This window comes from Colias croceus, chromosome 5 (assembly GCF_905220415.1).
Source record: "Colias croceus chromosome 5, ilColCroc2.1".
NCBI lineage: Eukaryota > Metazoa > Arthropoda > Insecta > Lepidoptera > Pieridae > Colias > Colias croceus.
The window spans coordinates 2665550-2688665 of record NC_059541.1 but is presented as its reverse complement, the minus strand read 5'-3'; the positions used below and the strand labels follow the sequence as shown (position 1 = coordinate 2688665).

Here is a 23116-nt window from a genome sequence, read left to right as displayed (position 1 = left end):
TAAATGAGAATTAATTTTAAACAATTTTAATGATTATTTACAATCCGTATTAAATATACCATTACTGCTAAACAAAATAAAAGTATGATATTTCAGCTCGAAATGCTCAGTCACATGATACGCAATTAAATTTTCAGATTCATAAAATATATAAATTCGAATTATTTTAATGGTAGAATAATTTATTGAAATTAATATTTTATTACATCAAACGGTATTTCAAATACAGCTATAAATGACGCATTTCATAATATTATGTTAATTAAATATAAGGATTAAAATTAAACTGTGTTTGTATCTGTGACTGCTTTTAATAAATTTATAATATATACAGTTAAATTAATAAACTAGGAAACATATTTCAAAGGCGCATCAGTGCGCATTCTTTAGCATTGTTTTAGGTGAAATTCAATACTAGAAACTCAACGTCGCTCAAAGAACTTCAAACGTGCATACAATTTTAATTTCCACGATTCAAAGTCGCACAAAGCTAATTTACAAAGGATGAAATAATACTCGTAGTTACGCAAAGACATCGCCTTATTGCTCAACTTGCGCTCGCAATCACTGGCAGTTAATCAAGGTGCCTACAAGTCGCTTCTGCATGTTGCCAACACCGTTTTTGTTGTTCACGACACACCGAGACTCCAAATCGTTGTTATTTTCACGGCAGACTAACCGTCTGGATTCCATTAATGTCTGCTAACGACCGGACGCATTTCGAATTGGGGTTTAAAAGGGTTGAGTGGTTTCGTACAATCGTTCTGATAAAAGGGGATGAATGTTCCAGCTTTGCGAGGTTTAAAAGATGTCCCGTGGATTAATTTGAGCGCCGATGAACTAATAAGAATCTTGTTTCGTGCAATTACATTTTATTGGGTCGGACTTGCCGCCTTATCTTCCTTAGAAGTTGTAAAAGTTGGGTCGCTCAAATTTTCGTAACAACCGTTTTATTACTGAAATATTTTATTATCTAAATGGTGCTTGAATAATTTGGTCTTCAATATTTTATTTGCATCAAAGGAGAGTTTTAATATCAGGCAAATAATGATGTCACTCCAGACACTGTCCAGTGGAGCAAAGAGGGGAGTAGGAAATACCTTTTTATTTATATTTCTTTTATAAAGTAAATTATTTTATATTGAAAAAAACTATGGCTTATGACACTTAAAAATTTGCAAATTATAATGTAATTATGTTTCATAAATTGAAATCGAACAAAATGTAATGTTTGGATGATTTGATTAATAATGATTACTGTATTAACGTGAATGTTCTAAAATAATATCCAAACTAATAAACCTATATTATTATACGCAGAAAAGTTTCGCAAACGAAAATAAAACGAACCGTGAAATAAATGGGAATATTTCATTTGATTTAACGATGGATGATTGGTGGAAACATAATAATTTTCCATTCTGCTGTTGATTTTTGTGAAAATTGACTTTTGTTTATTTCCAGATAATTCTAAAGATAGCCAGTGTGCGTTTAAATCACTACATTGGACAAATATACGGCTAATCCGGAAATAGGAGATTGTTAAAATATGTAGTAATTCGATTAACTTCGCCAAAATATTATATCTCGGTATATTTAAATTGCAATAAATTTTGTGTAATAACATGGCTGATGCTAGAGACGAGAGACAAGTGCTTAATTTTAATCTCTACAAAATGATTCACGAATCACGACACGTGGTTTGATTTTAAACTGATACAAATAGAATATCGAAGAAATATATTACTTCCCATAAAAAAATTCATAAATTTTCAGGTAAACACGATATTTCCTCCCCAATATTTTTTTGAAATGTGTTCTACGCGAAGTCAGTAGTAGTACACGGTAAAGCCTTGGTAGAGCTTACAATATCTTAGACGGGACAGTTAATAAAATACATCCACAATGAGAACGTCTGTCAAGATCTATCAATTTTACAGTATTTTTTTATTCACATAATCCAAACTCCCAAATAAACAGCAACTTGTAAATTCGTGCGAAAAACTTGGAAAGTGTCAATCGTGTTTGCGCATGCGCCGTTCAGTTTTTAGCGCGGGTTTGCATGCGGTCCTTAGTAATTGGCCGCCCGCCGACCGGTCTGAACCTGTTCGCGCCGGTTATTACTACTTCTCGTTGTCGTGTTTACGCGGTGTGCGCGAGGATGGTGGACTTTAGGACATTGTTGTAAGTGAGTCGGGGATTTCGAGTGAGTGTCAACTTTATGGTAAAGTTCTAACTCAGTTTAACTCGCCGTGATTGTGTTGTGAGTGGATTTTTATGCGAGTGAAGATTGTGTTAACTTTTTGCGTAAGTAAATTTGTGGTAATTAAAAGTTGATGGTTTTTTTATGTGACAGATATTAAGATGTGTTTCTTTAATGATGATGATCGTGAGTTTTAGCCATACTTATTAAAGCTCAGATTGATTTAATGTTAAGTTTTAATGTTTTCATTTTGAAAAATATTTTTAAAAGGCGCTACATTCATGCGATATTGTTGTTTTTTGTCGATATTAAATACAGATAGAAATATCATAAGATTTAAGAAATGTTTATATATTCTTATATAGCTCATAGCTACTAAGAGCGTTTCAATGAATAGCTTGAAGCTTTTTCACGTTAAAGCATCTATACAAACTTGAGGTATAAGCTTTCAGGAGATAGAAACTAACTGCTTTATGTGTCTGGTTTTGAGTGGATGAATGTTGAATTATTTTAGAAATATTCACTTTAATCCTTTTTTTTAATGAGATTTGATTATTATTATGCTATATTATTTTTTTTGTGACATATTTTATGTTTATATAGTAATATTACTTCGTATTTAAGAGTGGTTATGTACCTCAAAATAAAATTACGATGTCCCTCCCCTAAGTGGTAAATTTTATTTTTGGCATGAATTGCTGCTGAATATTTTGCGATGCAAATGTGTTATTATTCTTCTGTATAGAAAACAAAAATAGAGATTAAAACATCGAATTCAAAATATTTTAGTCAATATTAATTTAAATAATACCTATTTCAATTTTTTTTATTTAGATTTCCGCCCGCGGCGTCGCCCGCGTTTTCAAAGGAAAACGCGCATGGTTCCCGTTTCCGTGAGATTTCCAGGATGAAACCTATCCTATGTGTTAATCCAAGTTATTCTCTATATGTGTGCTAAATGTCATTGTAATCGGTTCAGTAGTATTTGCGTGAAAGAGTAACAAACACAAACACATCCTCACAAACTTTCGTATTTATAATATTAGTAGGATTAAGGTAACAAATACATATAATTACGAATAACGTCTCCTAATAATAGACTATAACTATAATTTTACGATTTTAAATGTGGGATTTTAAGCATAAACTACGACAATTTCCGTCAAAACTAAATAACTGTTATTTTTCGTGGTGAAGGACGAACTACCAATAATTTGACTACTTACCTTGTATGCATAATTATATAATTTAATATGCTTCGATTTATATTTTTATTAATTCACTTTAATAGAATCAGTATATCGTTTAGAAGAATGCTGTTTTTATAAATTTCTAAAAGTTTCTAAAATTTTCCGCTCTATTGAACAGAAAACCAAGATATAGGAAATTCTTCTTTAGCATTCAATACTCCTTCGTAGCACTATAGCCTTCGTAGCACAGACGACGTTTGATGTTGCAATATAGTTTTGGGATCAAACATCTACGAAATATATCTACTATATAAAAATAAGTCGGGTTGTCCTTCCTGACGCTATAACTCCAGAATGCACGAACCGATTTCCACGGTTTTGCATTCGTTGGAAAGCGTCTCGGGCTCCGTGAGGTTTATAGCAAAGAAAAGGTGTCTCTGGTGGTGAAATGGAGTTCGCCCGGTTTGCTAGTTATCGTATAACAATCCTACGACTTACATTAAAATTGACATAATCGTTGTAAAATTTACCAGTGGGACTATTGGTTGTGTCTTTGGTTTCTTATTTGGGATGAGGTGAGATGAACATACTTACATAATATCCTAAGGGAAGCTGGAGCAAAAAGCGTCAACAGTACTCTGCCATGCGTCACGATTTTGGGCAACTTGTTTTATCTCGCTCCAGAATTTCATGAGCATAGATGTAAGAAACATCTTAATTTAAGGGAAAGCTGTGATAAGGGACTGGCAGACAAATTAACATTGATTTGAATCATCGTCATTATAACTTTTTTATTAATTAATATATCATCATTAATATACATCGCTCTACATTTTGTAGAGCATATTTTTACATGATTTTGTTTTTATATCTGTAACAATATTTATTTTACGTTACTTTACAACAATATGTTGCAGAGAGTAGACATAGAAGATGTAAATCTAATTTAAATAATATGAATAAGAAGATATTAACCTCATTTTACGTATTTCCAAATGGGAAATAATAAGTAAAATCAATAAATAATAGGTAGTTACGTTACACCTCATGGCCCCAGTATACAAAGCTATTTATAATATATAGATTTAGATTTCAGACATCGAAAAAAGAATTAATGTAAATAAATCATAGACCAGTTATTCAAGTAAATGTCTTATATCTTGCATATTTTATATCAAGTTACTGTCCCGAATAAAGTGTTTTCAATATTTTTTTTTTATTGGTTATAGGGAAGCGCTTGACCACAATCTCGTCTGATGTTAAGCTGAGATGTGGTCTAAGATGGAGCGCGCTTCCCTAGAAGGTACCTGTTCACTCTACGCTTGAAGACCCCCATATTGTACTCGTCGGGGAACACAGACTCAGGAAGCATGTTCCAGTCCCTCTCGGTTCGGATAAAGATAATAATAATAACTAATAAAATATGTTGCCCCCTTGTCGCACTATTGCAGCGACTTGTTTCGGGGGCCCATACAGTGAGAGGGCGAGTCACCACCTGCCAACATATTTTTACTTTCTTTTAGTAGAAAGGCAGGTGCCATAGTTTCCCATAGTCCCCAGTACCAGTCCATTTAGCATCCCAATCCATAGCCCAATTATTAAATTTCCATACCCTGCAATAGTCCTACATCGGCCGCGGACTGCCTAGGGCTGTATTTCTATAGTGCAGTCATGGGCAGGCTGCGGCTGGTGTCCCACAACACATTAAAATTCTCGAAAGGGCCTCTGCGTGTTGGATCCGTGTCCCCACGTAAGCCTTCCAAAGGTCCGGGTACCGTCCTTCTGGTGGTACCCGAGTATTGTGGAACCGAGAAACATAACTAATAATAATATAATAATAATTAATAATGAATATAATTGATAATTTACTTTTATAATTCCTACTAGAGACTGTAAATACTTACAACTATTGTGTGAATCTTAGTGAGGTATGAAAATCGTCTTGTCGTATAGTAATTGTAATAAAAATACATACATAAGGACTATACTATAACATACTACACTAGGAAACAATTAAAGCCAAAATACAATGAAATAGTTTACATGCCTCACTGCAATGTTTGCTAAACAATGCTCCAGAATTGTAATTAGATGAAAATCCTGTCATCTCAGTTGCTTTTGACCTAATATAAATTCTAACCTCATATCGCACACTTGCATATGACAGATACCACTGAAACTTTGCTTTATTACGGGATGCATCGGCTAGAGTAGTATCTAGCAATAATAATAAGTAGAAAGATTGTCTAAATTAATGATAATGATAATTGATAATGTGTTGGTATCTCTTTATTATAATCAAGAAGAGTTGCTTGATTTCGCTAACAAGTTTTTTCTTTAGAAAAAAAGATACTTAAAAGGTAGCTAAGGTAATTGTTATATTATTTCAAAACTATGTTCAAGTTGTATAATACAGAATTTATTAATAACTAGTGGTCCGCCCCGTCTTCGCCCGTGGTACATATTTACGTTTTCTCTACATAAGAACTTAAAGGAATATAATAAAAAAAGAAATATCGAAATCGGTCCACCCGTTCACACGTGATGCCGTGACAACGCGAAATGGGTTTCACTTTTATATAATTATATAGATTAAAAGGAGCAAAAATGTACAATCAGAACAAATCGGTTAAAAAGTCAGTCTTCATATAGACATAGGTTACAAACATTTTAATCAAGATTGACTTTTTAGACATTTTATCTCGTCCAATTTACTAATTGAAAAGATTGCAACGTTTAATGTAACTGACGCAAAGCATAGCCTTTCAAATGTAAGGAAAAGAAAGTCATTATTAAATAAAGCATTATTTTATTTTAATATAAATAGTGTATTGAAGAGAAGTAAATAACGTTAACGAAGTTTGTTTAAATGATGATGTCAAAGTATTATCCGATCGAAAAAAAAAGATAAAATAACACAAAGGTTTCCCGCTAAAATATAAATATTGCTACAAGGGTCGATGTTGAAATCGCAAAAGAAGATTTTAATACAGTCTAGATTTTCAGTCCCGATACATTTTCTGCTCATTAGTCTCTTTAAAAGTTTGTATCTGTGGTTTTTTATCAAAAAGATATTTCATTTCTGTTATTTTTTGTCATTTGTATAACGCATTGCGGGGTTTTTTGGTGCAATGGTACAAATATTGTTCTTAAAAGTTTCAAATAATCATCAGATTGATTATTTTGGCTTTGTTGTAGTGGTTGTAAATTTACGTTTCAAAGATTTCTAATCTTGGTTTTAGCTTATGAAAAAAAATTACATAAATTCTAAAGAAAAATAAAACTAAAACTGTAATTGAAGAGTGTACACAGAGCTCGATCGAGCTTTGAATATTTATAATAAACGTTAATGAACTTTTATTTTATTAACTGAAATTAACGATTTAATATTTTTTTTATTCTAAGAAACACGCAAGGCGACAATTATGAACGAAAGAACCAAAATATATAAAGTACCTACAACGAAAATATTTTAATACAATTTACCCAAAAGAATGTAATCTACAGTTATTAAAATGTAGCATTTTCCAGTTCACTTCTAGTACTGATAATAATATAAAGAAAATTTACCTCAGTCACGGAACCAGGATATTATCCGGGAAAATCCGTTTATAAAAATTTGTCGTTGAAAATCTCGCAATGCCGGCACGTTATCGATGTAGACTTTTTACGATATTTAATAGCATCTGAACTTAAGGTTAAAGTAAAACTTGCCTTCTTGATATTTCTTCATTATATCGAGGAAGAATTAAATATAAAACAGTTTTTTTATTACAACCTCAGGTGTAGTAAGAAACAGTATTAACAGTTAGTATTAGCCGATTATTAGGTCGTCTAGCGCTGGTCGCGGAAGAATTCCAACCAATCGGCGCCATCATTCACAACAGAATCCGACATAACCCACGGCTCCTTCCCCGAGGGCCGTAGGTACGTATGAAAGATTTCCCTACTTAAAAAAAAGTGTGGCACTCGGGGACTGCCGCTATTTTACGTGCTATTTGTCTTTCTTTCGATTGCGATTATTTAAAAAATTGCAATTATTATGTTGTTTTTTTTCTGTAATTAAATTTACGCGGTAGGTTGTTCGTTTTCGTGATACACTTAATGGAAAAAAATACCTATAGTATTTAAAATTTAACATGATGTCTAAACGCAGGCATTATTATCTTTCATAAATATCAATTTGTAAACGATTCAAATAACTACTTTATAATAACTCTTATTAGTTCTAAATTCTAGATTTAGTAAGGCATATTTCAGAGCTTTGGAATCTAATTATCCTATTATTAAAATATTATTTTAAAGACCTCATAACAAGCTAAAATTAACTCATAGAGCATTTTTTTGTATAAATCATGGCATAAATTATAATACCTTACAAGATATAAAATATTCATGCTATAAGTTGTTCAGTTGTTATGCGGCAGTCAGTCAACAGTGATTTAAGAGAGCGGTAATTAGGGCACGGGCTATGTTGGCCTCTAACTATAAGATAATGGGCTTTATTAAAAAAATAATTCTTTGTGCACCTGGAAATCTTTAATAAAAATATTATTTGCAAATACAAAATGTATTACAGTTTAGATTCAAATTTCTTTGCTTTTTGATAAGTGGGTAATTTCTTTATTTTGTTTAAACACTTTTACATTTTTTTTTTGTTGATAAATTATCTATATTACATTATTATGAAAGAATGCAATGATAAAAAGGCTTTTTAGATACCGAGGGAGGTATCATGTGTTTCAGGTATCATGAGGTGTGTCTCTTGATTTAAAATTAATGCATAATTAGCATTGAATATAACCGTGCCCTTATAAATGTATATTTATGACCCAATACATATTCAAAGTTTAACCGCTTGTTTCACCACAAAAATATACACGTGCCCTTGAAGGATAAATATTTTATCAATTCAGCTTCTGCTTATTACAGTTATTTCCCGCTTTGAATATTATATGGGCAATTAGGAAACCATCAAGACCCTTTATCGGTTTGTTTTGCCGTAAAATTGGTACAAATTGGATACAAACTGGGTTATCTCACCGTACAAGTGTTTTATATTTATGCAAATGATACACTGACTTTATTTTATTTAACGCGTAACATGTTACGTCAGTAGAAATGAAAAGCGAACACAATTTTTTTAAGAGATACAGTTTTATTTTTCTGAAAGGTTTGGCTAATTTTTTGTAGATGTACGGGCGTTGTAAATAGTTCAAAGTTAATAAAAAATAGTATACTTTCACAAAATATGAATGTGTGATTATTTTATTCTTATGGAAATCAATCTTCGATGCTATTCCTGAAATAGCTCTCTTTATCATTTGTTTTATGTGAAAATATTGCGTAGTAGAGGTGTTTGTAAGTTTCCTCAAAAAATCAAATCAAAGAAATATAATAATTGAACACAAAAACTTTCAGATCTACCTACAGAAGCAAGATACGTATTATATTTATTATATTCATTTGAGTAGAGCCAAAAACAGGTACGTATTCCTTTACCATTTACATATTCCAATATACAGAAAGATAAAGCAAAATTATTTAGAATTTTGCATCTATGCATTGATTTTATTATAGCCCTTTTGGTACGTGTCTAAACGAAACTACAGCTTAATTATGTTTTATTAATTCCGTAGGTAAATTATCCCGTAAAACTGTCTTATTTTGAAAAACTACAGGCTGGGTCATTATTTTCAACCTTCAGAACACACCCAAAGTCTTGTACAGCCACGAAAACAAGTTGAAAACAAAAAAATAATGCAATCGATTTTAGTCCTTCTCCTGTTAGGTTTAAATGCTACAACATAATACATTTGTTATCGTGATTTGGTTGACCATAGTTTCGCGTGACTCTCAAACACGCAAACTGACCGTAATATCGGTTTTTTATATGGAAACAATTTATCAATTTTGTCACGTGAGCGGGCACAAAGCCTTCGATTGGTATGTGAATTTTGTTGGGAAATTAGAAGTTGATTGGACAATTATAAGGATAGAAATCGTTATATTATGGGCAAAAGTTACTATATGAAATGTTAATGGAATTTATAAACGCAATTTTAACAATTTATACCTTGGATTTTGTTCTTTGTTTTTTTTTACAGCTGAAACTTGTGTCATTATTGTAATTGTTTCGGACGTGTCCTAAAATATGCTAATACTAATGTTTATTAAGTGTTAAAAGTGGTATTGTCACACTAGTAAAATGGTATATGATTTAATTTTCATTCAAATCCTCTTTCGATAAGAACATAATATATCTACACATACTAAGCTCTTTGAATTAAAATGATCTCAAAAAGTTAAAATAACGATTGATAAATACAACAAAAGAGCGAAAATTCTGCTCTCTTTATTACATCATTGCCCATAGTTTATTTTGTTTACAGGCGATTGTATCGGAGGCGTGTAGAACGAAAATAATAAATCCTTCAGTTTTAAACAGATGAAAGGTCGTTTTTCACGAAATCCCTTTGTTTACATTCACGCAACTAAGCTGAAAAATCGCTTCAGAAAATGTTGACGCGGAAACTGCTTTACAGAGAAAATTCGCGATTTTCCGTACTACTTAATATTAAAAAAAATCGACAGCGCTTGTTTGCTTTAAATTAAGAACGAAACAAACGTAAACTTGTGGAAAAGTTGTTGACGCTTTTTAATATTTTACGTGTACTACTTCGGCGAAGTTCGCAAACAATTACAGTAAGGGAACTGTTAAATAGCAATGCGACGGGAAATTCTCGGTCGACTTTCCGATGTTTTACGACCTTGAGTTGAGGTTTTTCTTATGAAATTATTGGATGTGTGAGCATAAATTAATGCATGAACTATTAACATATTAAAGATTTTCGGTTGTTAATAAATCACATAACATTAATTAAATACAAAAAAAAGTATTTCTGATGATGTAGTGCTAAAGAGAATAAACCTACGCCTGAAAGTCGATTCTCGTAACATTAATTAGACTGCCCTAATAAAACCGCAAATTAAAATATAAGTAGCCATCTTATCTCATATTCAGTTCATAAAATATTCCGCGGTTCTGTAAGCTATGAATAAGTTCTGTCGAACAAAAGTGAAGAGTTAATGTCGGCAGTATTAAAGTAGATAATCTCAGACAATTCTTGTTAGGCTCAGGATTATTTGCCTCGTAGCAACGGCTGTGAATTATTTATAGCCAGATATGATTAAAGAAAATATGAGTTTATTTTGGTATAGTAATTTTATACAAGAGCAACTACAGAGTTTCTTATCAGCTCTTTTCTGTAGAAACTGCTTTCTGAACTGGTGGTAGATGGTAAACTTAATTAAGACGTTTCAAAAGTGCTTCTAAATGAAGAGTGATTGAATAAATAAATGTTTAAGTTTGAGAATAAGCATATTTTTGGAACAATGGCATGCTTGTATATAATTTGTTATTCATCACATCACATTGTTATTCAGTTTACTTATAATTCATTCAAGCTACAGAATTCTATCCCTAGAGTCCATACTATACATGAAAATACATGACGATTTGCGAAATCATGTTTTATTCGAATTGCAAAGGAGTAAAACCCTCTTCCAGAGACGTTGTTACGTTCTATAGTGGTCGGTGAACTTTCCAATTTCGGACAAAGGTTTTGGGACACTTCTAGTCCAGATTATACAAGTATTTAATTTATTTGAAAGGGATTTGCTTTTGTACGTAGATAATTGAGCCGAAAATATCTGCCATATTCTTCTTTCTGTCCAAATATATATAACAAAGTGGTTGGTGAAGTTTCCAATATTTCAAATTATGACTTCTTAATTTGTATATTTGCAGATGAAAGTTTTACTTTTAAGGCAGTATATAATATAAAAACCTGAAAAATATACGAAAAATTTATTTAAGATGATTAACTATGTAATTTTTTCTCGTTTTAGTGGTACAATCAAGCACATTAAAATTTGCCGCATTTTTTCCCTTTTCCGTGTACCGTCTACAAATAAATTGCACGAAATATTTAGCCCTACGGTGCGACCGCTCCCCCAAAGTCATTTTTCATTTGCAAATTACATTCGTACACTCAGCTGGATAATACTTGGATGATGTGTTTATGTAGCGTGAAGCGTATTTTGTTCTAATAAAGTGCGAGTTCTTTTGCCGACTGTACCAGGTATTATACGACTATGAATATTGTCCTGGCTGTCCCTACTCCCTCGTTAATTGTTAAGTGCTATTTACGAAATCGAGTTACAATTAAATTTTGCCTATTGTTAAACTAAGCTCTCTAAGACAGAAGCTGGGTTTGTTGGAAAACCATTATGAAAATCATATTGTGTATAAAGTTTCTGTCAATAAACGAATTTTGAATATCAATTTTTGGAATTATAAATCAATAATGGTTTTACTAGTTTTGTACTGCGAAGTATGCGTATTTAAATACTTTAAAGATACCATTGTCGGTGATTTTATAACATTGCTACCTTAAACAACATCTTTTAAAAAGTTAGCGTGTTTATTGAGCATGCTAAATAAATATCAATTATTTGATAAACTGAAACAAATTGGCTTATTTTCCTTGTCTGTTGGGGCCCAGCACGATAGTTCCGGCTCATATTAAAATCGTTATCAGCCAATCTAAACTATACCGCACTCAAAACTACGACCTTCATGAAATGAATTACTTTCCTTACGAAAAACAAATGAAAAATACTCTTATACCAGCGACTTAAAGTTGAATTTTATTTGAAAACTTTCATATATTAATTTGGACAAATTACACATATTCTATCGTTTTTGTAAATGTTTATTTTATATATATTGGAATGAATAGTTTTGACCTCTTGTTATAATATTGATAGATGGAAAACCAATTACGTTGATGTGTTTCCACGTTTTTATTTAGTTTTATGGATAAAGTTGAATAAATTATGTTTTTGATAATAATGTGCTTCATATAAAATACTCGTTTTCCCCACTTTCTACATAGTTGTAATGTTTTATTCATTATATATGCGAAAAAAAAATATACATTAAGAGCTTTCATAACATAGAGTCTATTATTACATAAATCGTAACCAATAATACTGTATTTCAAGTAAAAATAAATTCATACAACAGAATTTACAATTATTATAACAACACTTTAAACCTAAATCTGAAAGACGTAACCATAAAACACACGCAAATTATTCAAATAAAAACTTCTCAAAAGTTTCTATTATGTGTCGCTTTTAAAACGTTTGAACGAAAAACCGTTTTAAACCATTCCGCATGAACGTGTGAAATCGTAAAAAGGATGTACGTACTTACTTCTGATGTGTTAAAAAAGTTGAATGCTCACGTCGGCACCCTTTGTTTTTCAAACGGTTATTTTTTCGTTAAATTTTAATTGCGTCCCACTTCGCTTCAGACGTGGATGAAGGTTTTTTTAACGTTCGAGCCTTGTGTGAAAGTTTGTCCACTATCGTATGCATACGTCCGAGCTCTTTCGTCCCTGGGGGTTATTTGTTTATTACAATGTTTATTAGTAGGTGTGAGGTGTTCGTCGTTCGCACTTTGTTTGATTCCTATCATCAAATACGACCTGGGCAAGCGCAACTGCAAGCAGTTTGAAGTAAAGATTAAATAGTTGTGTATGTAATAGGTTTTGATTCGTAAATTTATCTTCAAAGGTAATATCAAACGTATAAGGTTAAACTTTAAGCTGAATATTTTAGTATAATAATGTGGTCATTACAATAAATCCCATTTGGAAAGTGCGTGACTATAATTGCTTCGTTGTTTCTAGGAGCTATTTAGTACTTCATATATTTCATTATTCATGAATAAAATAATATAAATATTTCTTTGTTTTTTATCAATTAAATCATTATGACAATTAACTTTAAGTATTTCCAATCAATGACGACTAAATTATATAATACTGGCAAGGGAGCAGTTTTGTTCATATTAAATTTGAGGACTAATATTATGTAAGCCATGACAACCCGGTCATTAAATCACAACATAACATTACGTCCCTTGTTAAAATTTCCTTCTCGCATTACAATTAAAAATAACATAGACGCTGACAAAGTAATTTCTGACCCAATTCTTAAACAATGTCGTGTGAGGTGAACAATTTGAAATTACGGGACCGTGTTGCGAGGCCGGCCATTTCGTGGAATTTATTAATTAACATAACAACGACCGTGTAGGTTCCACTCAATTACTATTTTGACCTTGAAAAGTCCTTGGCTCTTGTTTTTACGTTTATAACCTTTGTACATGCAGTGCAGCGTGCACGTTGGTTGAATGTGGTCACGACTTTACATCTTACTGAACGAGAAAGATGAGGTTTATATCAGGAGAAAAGTATGAAAAACTAAAAAGAACTTAGATAAACTTCGGTTGCTTCTTTCTTCTAAAGAAGGACTGTTTACGTCATTGATAAGAAGTTCAATAAGAAATAGTTTTCTATAGTCACAAAGCGGAAACTTTTAGATGGGATTACAGATGTAAACTCAATAAATGATATCTTGAGCTCACTGTGTCGTAACGTTCTAATAAAATATTTACATGAACACGTGTTCCATTCAGATTTTCGACGTCGATGACGTTAATTATTATGGTATAACATTTTTAACACTATATATTTATTATTACAATTTTATGAGTTTACAACTAATCTAATATCTACTATTCCCTCTAAATATCGTAATTTTTGATGTCTGAAATACTCAAAATTAAAAGTATAAATTTACATCCCATCCAATGCAAATGGGAATGCGTTTTGCGACAAATTGCACTGAGTGGGAATTCCCTAAAACTTTTGAACGTAACTAAATATACGCTAGCGTCGTTCTAGAAAGTACTAAAATTTGAAAGCACATTAAAATTTCAACCATGTGGGTATTTAACAGAACTTACATTTGTGTAAAATTTAATCTCTGTGCTCATTATAAACTGTGTCTTTTAATTTAAAATATTGTGTTAAAAGGTAGATTAGAAACAGTTAAATATGTAACTGTTTGCTTTAGTAATTTATGCTTTTTGCTTAACTAGCTGTTGCCTGCAGCATCGCTCGCGAGGTTAAGATAAAATTTCAGGGTACAAACTTCTGCTGTTGTTTTAGGTACCTGCATGTCAAATTTCAGCCCGTTCGAGCCAGTTGCTTGGACTGTACATTGATAGATCAGTCAGTCATACATTTGCGTTTTATATTATATTAAGATTAATAATATATTAAAAGATGGATATTATTAACAACCTTCATCAGTACACTCCGCTCGCCCGCTCCTTTGTCGGTTGTAGTATAAAAAAAAACCTATTATGAGAAAAATGCCACCGTCGATCAAATAAAGCCAAAAATCTCATAAACAACCGTTTAATCGCGAATAATTATCGTTTATTGCAAAAAGGTGTAGGGATAAATAGAGCAGTATGTTTCAAAGGCATTTCGACATCAATGAAAACCACAGAAAAGCCGCAACAAATAAATTATTCTTTCAACGTCATTGCACTTGATTGAAAATTCAATAACCGCGTTTTCATCATACGACTACATCCGGGGGTTTTGGTTATATAAATCGTTTTAAAGCATAATATCATGCAAGAATATCAAAATCTTTATTGGAATATAAAATTAATTTGACAAACTTTTATTCATATAAAGATACAAGAAAAACACGACTTATTTACTAGTAACAATTTACTCACACATTCCAAAATCATTATTCATAGAAGATACAAAGAAAGCGAGTCCTAAGTAATATAAATCATTCATTTTACGGTTAATTGTTAGATTATAATATGTAGCTACAGAGAGAAGACACTTATTTAATGTATAATCTTATCTCGCTGTATTTACATAGCACAAACATTGAAGTACAACAAGGAATTAAATTGATGATATGCATACCCCAAGAGGGGACACACAGATTCGCATATTTGAGAGCTACAAAGCTGCCATAGCTTTCCATGTTGCCGATTATTAGGACCATCAAACTAAGTAGAACACTATTTCTTCGTTAGTTATCCTACAATCTATACTCAAATTATAAAGCTGAAGAGTTTGTTTTTTTGAACGCGCTAATCTCAGGAACTACTGGTCCGATTTGAAAAATGATTTCCGTGTTAGATAGCCCATTTATCGAGGAAGGCTATAGGAGATATTATCATTACGCTAACAGGAGCGGAGCCACGCGGGTGAAACCTTGAAGCGCAGCTAGTTCAGTTATATAACTGTCACTAATGTACCTTTGAAGTACCTACACTCAGGTATTCAATTTATATGGCTCATACTCCATCAGGGGACACGCAGATTCGAATATACAAGAGTTAAAAGCTTCCACGGCTTTCAATTTTGTCAATTAATAAGTCCCCTCGCTCATATTATTATAATCCAGCAATTTGTGAGCGCCAAAACGGTGCATAAATAACTCATTACAGAAAATTTTAATCAATACAGGTTATTTATTGAATGCGTGTAACCTCATAATTATTGCGATACACTGATATATGTTTACAGAGTAACAAATGGATTTTCATTAAATATGCGAATATTTTACATATTATATTGGCCGGTTTATGAATCATATTTTATTTATTCGTTCGCGTGTATTCGTTTTCTATTAACCCGAAAATACAGATTATTTATTATGAGGTGTGGTATTTTTTTTAGTTTCTATAAAGTGTATTGAAATTATCAACATGTAGAGTCACTTATATTTCGTAGAAGTGATGATATTATCTTTTAACAAGATGTATGTAAATTTATCCGTTAAAAAATTTAACCAATATTTTAAATAGATATTCAAAAAAGTAATACATTATATTCGATTGATTGAAAATGGAACATGAAAATGGAACAAAATTAACATCAATAATACATCATAAATAATGGCCTTTGTTTTCTCAATTTAATGAGCTTTGCATAAAATATTAAATGAATACATTAAAATTCTTTATAATATTCCTACGCTATTTCATCCACTTAATGTGTACAAACTATAGATGATGAGGTATTTAGGGCAGTTGAGTTTTGATGTTATATTTTTAATTCAAGAACTCAGATAAGCATAGGTACTAAGCAGATAGGCTGGCTTCACATTATATACGTATGTGTATAATGTATATAATACATAAATGGAAATATGAGTGTGGATGCGTAAGTACATGGTAAATTATCTAGACTATTACATATTTATTAGCTAACTCCTTCTTAACCACGCAATAGATATCAATTATTTAAGCGGTAGCCAAGTTAGTATTTAGCTGATTAATATGTATGCTATTTGATAAAGACTTTATATCTCTACTAATATTAAAAAGCTGAAGAGTTTGGTTGCTTGAAAGCGCTGATTTCAGGAATCACGGATCCGATTTAAAAAAAAAATTCTCTGTTAGATTGTCCATTTATCGATGAAGGCTGTAGGCTTATAATCCATATAATATCATCACACTAAGACCAATAGGAGTGGAGAAATGCGGGTAATACCGCGGCGCACATCTAGTTTGATTGTTTTTTGAAGTAGTAGTTTTTAGTACCTAGTCGATAAATATACAATAACATTATTAGTAATTAAAATTATCTATCAATTTTTTATAAGTGGTTTGTTAATTCGCGAGCTAAATATTACATCAGTATCAACAGTTAAGAGTTCTCTTATCTGTTCTACAACGGTAGAACCTTCGAGTAGCCTCGCGAGTCGAGTGCCCTCAGTGGTCCTCGAATCCCGAACTCTTCACGTCAAATGTCATCACTCGATGTCAGTCACACGGTGTGCCAAAGAAAACGGTAATACGAGGAAACGTCTTCGACTAATGGTTTATTGGAGATTACGTGATGATGAACCTTGAAATTGGTAATTGAAATGTAGGCATTCAAGTTGTATTTTGTAGGGAAATATGTCTTGAGTTGTAACATTTCGATTGGTCGTTTCCTTCGCAATATTAAATTTTTTGTTTTATTATTAGTATACCGCTCTTCTTCAGAGTTATTCTACCACTGATCAATATAGGCGTCTTCAAAGACATACCATTTAAGTACATGTTGTTATGGAACAATAAATAAATAAATAAATAAAGCTTTATTTTATCCTTAAGATATAGTTACAGTTTCAGTTACAATATAAGTACAATATTAGAACAGTTTAGATACATTTTACTAAAGTTAATTTAATAAAGTTAATTTAAGTACTAGGTAGGTTTCTATATGGACCCCGTACGGGTAAAAGCCTCCCCCAAAGAATGCCACTTGTCTCTGTCTTGGGCTAAGTTCAGCCAATTTCCGCCAGCGACTGCTACTATTTCGTCAACCCATCGGGCCCTTGGTCGACCCCTTGTCCTAGTGCCTCTTGGTCCCGCCCCTTGTTCCATAAAAAATAGTAATATGGAACAATATGAATATGAATAAATTTTACATAATTTTTAAATTTCACACGTAGATTTAAAAATCTATCAACATGTAATTAATGAAAGAGGAAAACTGAATTCTTTGATACTTTTGCTCAAATAATTGTGTTTCAATTGTTGGACGCAAAATCACAAAAATCAATCACCAATTTAATACAAACGAAACGATTGACAAATCCGATTTCGTAATAATTTTTGAATTCATTGACTTAGGGTCGATTTTTCAATCCTTAGTTAAAACTTATTCATCGAATATCGTATTAAACAACCATTTTAAAAATGTGTTACTTGCCCACTTTTTGACAGTTTTTAGGTGACATCTGTATATATTAATTGTGTAATATTTTATTGGACGGATAAGATTAGGATTGAAAAATCAGCCCTTAAAAGTACAAAAACATACGTTGCCTTTGCTTTAACTATAAATAAATAATATAATATATAACTAAATAATAATCCCGCTTAATAAATCTTTGAGACCTAAGCAACGGGAGTAGATATTAATAATTTGCTTCATATCCAATATCAGAGATTATAATCAAATTTACACGATATGAGGAAGCGGTATGGAGACGAAGATGCATATAACATGCTAACCGTTGTGCATATCGCATCTTAATAACTATTATATTAAATACCTAATTTAATACATTTTAAATTAAAATGTATAAAGAGAAGAATTCGGCCTTTACAATTGTTAATTATGAAATAGATAGATATATTTATCTACTCTATTTCAACGAATTGAAGCTTTTATGCGTCTTATGCGAACGTAATTAGATATAGCCTTAAAATTACTAATTAGTACGTGATAATAAAATAATAATATAAAAGCTTTTACTAGCCTAAACCTATATAACTGCCAGGTGAGCGTAGCACCGTGGGGTCTTGGTTTGGATTCCCGGTGGAGACGAAGAAAAAAAATATGTCTCGGTCTGGTAGGACATGGAACGCTGATCACCTACTCGTACCTAACAAAATCGATCAGTGAAACAGATGTATAATGCATCTGCCCCTTACTTACTAGGGGACATGGGACTTCACTTTAAACCTATATTATAAACTAAAGAATGAAACTGTATCCCTAGCTCCATATTTCCTGCACAATACAATCTGAACGTTTTCACAGCGAGTTCACCCTCTTCTGGGGGCTTCAGGCTTCTTCTAGGCAGACTTGCATCTAAGTAGACCACATCACCGCTTCCCATCAGGTGGTATCGTGGTCAAACGTCTGCCTATCTACACTAATAATATTATAAAGAGGAAAACTTTGTTTGTTTGTTTGATTGTAATGAATAGGCTCATAAACTACTGGACTGATTTTAAAAATTCTTTCACCATTCGAAAGCTACATTATCCACGAGTAATATAGGCTATCACGCTAAGACCAACAGGAGCGGAGCCACGCGGGTGAAACCGCGCGGCACAGCTAGTTCATTATAAAAAACCTTTGGTTAATATTTTATTGGTAACTATTATCACAGTTGACAGATATATCTATTATCGATCAGATAATCTGTTTTATACTAATTAATATACTTCCCATTTATTAGTACAAAAACGAGGTACTTATACTTTGAGCACAACAAGGCCATGTCAAGTATTACTTTACAAATAAGAGTAATTTATTATTTCTTTATTATTCCAGTAGGAAGGTTTTCGACGGAAGTGTCACCTCAGGTGATAATTTGTTTGAGAATAAATTATAATTTCCAATGTTATTATCATAATATGAACTTCTGTACATTAATATTCTTTTGGGATGTACATACTTAATTTAATCAGAAAATAATTTTCATTTTAACATTATTTTTTGATCACTATAAAGTTTTTGCTTTAATTAATAAATATTTGAAATATTATGTATTATAAAAAGAATTTTAATAAAAACGCTCTGTTTGAAAATATTTTTTGCGCCTTCATTAAATAGCGATTTGGTATTTATCTTAATTTGGTAGGACTACATTTTCTAATCTAGGTATACTAATATTATAAAGAGTTTGTTTGTTTGTTTGTTTGAACGCGCTAGTCTCAGGAACTACCGGTCTGATTTGAAAAATTATTTCAGTGTTAGATAGACCATTTATCGAAGAAGGCTATAGGCTATTTATCATCACGCTAAGACCTACAGGAGAGGAGCAATGCGGATGAAACTGAGCGCAGCTAGTCAATAACAAAGTTCATGCATTCTTAGATCAATAACAATCTTTTTAATAATCTTTTAATTGGAAAATATACAATAGCGAACAACAAAAAAAACAGCAAGTATACGTTAAACTTCAAACAGCCAAGGAAACTTATATTTCAGGACAAGCGCTAAGGTTTTGACTGCTGTCACAAAGCAAATTCATTCATTTTTGTACAAAAGATACGGAACCAGTTCAGAATTCCGTGTCACGGGCGCCAAATGGAATATGAAATACGGGAACTTGTGTCTGTCTATTTGCCTGTTGCCGTTACAAAGTTTTGCACAAAAATCTGCAGTTTAATTTCGTCAAAGGTCTATCTAGCGTTCGTTTGATACGATGTAGCAACTGCAGCGCTAAGTAATTGTTTAGTATACAATTTGTAGTTTATTACTTACTGGGAAACTGAGTCATGTTTAATTCATTATCAAAATAACTTATGGTTTTACAATATTTTGATTATTAGATAAATTAAGTTCTTGAGTTAATTTAATCGTATGAGAAATCGAATAGATGGAAAAATAATATATCTTTGATAAGAATATTTCCCGTCCTTTCCCATTCTATTTCAACAGTATCTTTTTGTGTTATTAAGGAAAACCATATGCGAAATAAGACTCTTAATTAAGTTCTAGTCTCGTCTTTCCTTTTAATAAAACTGTATCATAACGCTTAACTATACCTAGAGAGAAAAAAATAAAGGCAACATTACGATATCGAAACAATATTGCAAATGTAATTCTGAGTTAGAAAATGAAATAAATTATATTAAAAATAATCATAACTCTGTACGCAATCCATAAAATAACACACCCGTACAAAACAAATAATATGAGTTTGGATATTAAATTCATTTCGGAGTAATTCCGAAAAGTAATTACTCTAAAAGTTACATCGCAACAAAATTATATAAAAAAGAAATTGGTTAAAAAGTTGGTCAACTTGGATGAACTGAAAGTGGACTAAAAACGTAGCAAAATTTAACTCGTTGTAAATGCTATGGACTAACTTATAATTGGACCGGACGAAAGGTCTGCCTTAAATAGTTGCTAGACGTCTTAGCGGATATTTTTTGTGAATAAAACATTTTTGTGCTATTTCATACGTCTTTCCAGTTAGAGGTTTAAGCATAACCTAGATTATTCGGATCCCGATTTAAAGAAATGGATTTTCATGTGTATTTAGAAAGAGTTATTCAATATTTTAATCGTTATTATCTTCCGTGCTTTATCTACACTAATATTATAAAGAGGAAAACTTTGTTTGTTTGATTGATATGAATAGGCTCCTAAACCGATTTTAAAAATTCTTTCACCATTCGAAAGCTACATTATCCACGAGTAATATAGGCTATATATTATCACGCTAAGACCAACAGAATTTATCGCTTTACAAGCTACAGCAGAAGGATTTCATGGTAGATACACCTTCTATTGACACAATTAAATACACTTGATAAAATAGAACATGTATTTCGTTGAAGTTTTATCATGCAGGAACATTTATGGTAACCATAGTGTCATCTAGACACGCGGCAGCGTGTCAAGCCGAGTTCAAGCGAAGAGAACTGGCGAGCAGCAGCCGTGTGTATATTTACACGAACCATTTCGAGCCACTTTTCACCCCCTTATAACTCGAAAACTATTTAAGTTAAATAAACCAAATTTGGTACATATCAAGAGGACCTCAAGATTAACAAGAACCTTAAATTTCATAAATACAGATTAAACAGTTGCGTAGATATTAATATCCAAAAATCGCAATTTTTAATACTGACTAACTTATAGACATATACAAAACCTAACCCACTTCCAGATGACCTAGAAAGTTCAAATTTTGTAATCAACTAGGTAATAGTGAGTGTACAAAGGAAAAAATCAGAAAATACTGAATTTGTCTGTATTTAATTTTTTTTTTCAATGACATAAATTTTGTTTGTATGGAAAAATGGAAAAGTTTATAAAAATAGAAAATAGTATATTCACCTTACTAGTCTTAAAAAATAGATCAAAACTAGTCAGTGGCCGAAAAAAATTTTGTAATCCATCAATAAATGACTGAGATATAGATTATTGAAGTTTACATATTTTAGCGCGAAACATCTGTAGATTCGATGCGCCTCTGACATCACACTCACTCGCGCTAGTATCGCTAGGGCTAATTACTTCGATTGCATGATTTCTTTATTCAAAACTGTTACTGTCTCTCACGCGTCCTACTATAAAATACAGATTTAGTTACGCGCAAATAACGTGCGTAGCACGTGCGAAGGTTTAAACGTAAAATAAAAGAAAATTGTAATAAAAATATTGCTCATACAGGTAACAATAATATATAATTTTACATATTCACATTTATTTATTATTTATTTATGAGTGTTTAGTTTAGTTTTAATTTCAGTGTAATGGAAGAAGGCTTCGTCGAAGGTCGGAATGATTTAATTTGCGTAGGTAATATTATATAAGTGAAACATCTTTAGGCGCGTTAAGTGTAAAATTTCAAAATCGCGTCATGGCAATACCGTAACGTCATGGAGTAAGGCGACGATTCTTCTACAACGATCTTTGCATCTTTGTAATAGTGTGTGTACAAATTCACGCTGGATGTTTAGAAAATCATGTAATCTTTTAAACAGAAAACGAGTTTAAAAAATTGCAGATATTGACGGGGCAATGTGCGCTGACATTCATAACATACAAGAAAATATAGAAAATAATACTAAACAAACCATACAAAGAAACCGCAAGAAAAAATATATAAAAAATCGTATATAAAAAGTATTATATTCATAAAGTAAATCAAATTTGCAGAGTAATTTTCTGTACAAAAAGTAATGATATCCCACCAAAAACATAAATGTAAAAATTGGAGCCGAGTTCAATCGTTGACTTAATTTGCCAAAAAAGAAATGAGATCTAATTAATGTGTGCCTAGTTCTGCAGACAGTCCAGAAATTTATTTACAAAGATGTATTAAGTTCTTAGGTTGACTGAAAACTCAATTGTTTTATTTTCCCTTAGAGAACAATGTTTATTCCAAAATATAACTTTTTTAATTTGAATAATATAATTATTTTCACAAAGCAAACAACTAATGACCTATTGAACCCCATAATTTGATGAGGCTAGTTTTACATACTGTTTATATTTTGTGAGGTTCTAAAAACTAG

General features: G+C 31.7%; 1 protein-coding gene across 1 annotated transcript in view; it reads left to right on the top strand.

The window, feature by feature from the left end:
* The first annotated feature begins 2099 nt into the window (after nt 1-2099).
* Nucleotides 2100-23116, top strand: part of LOC123691572 (hemicentin-2-like) — a 168002-nt gene continuing 146985 nt past the window's right edge. Inside the window, exon 1 of the mRNA XM_045636008.1 lies at nt 2100-2307. The gene's annotated coding sequence lies outside the window, so the exon portion shown is untranslated. The remainder of the gene's footprint in view (nt 2308-23116) is intronic.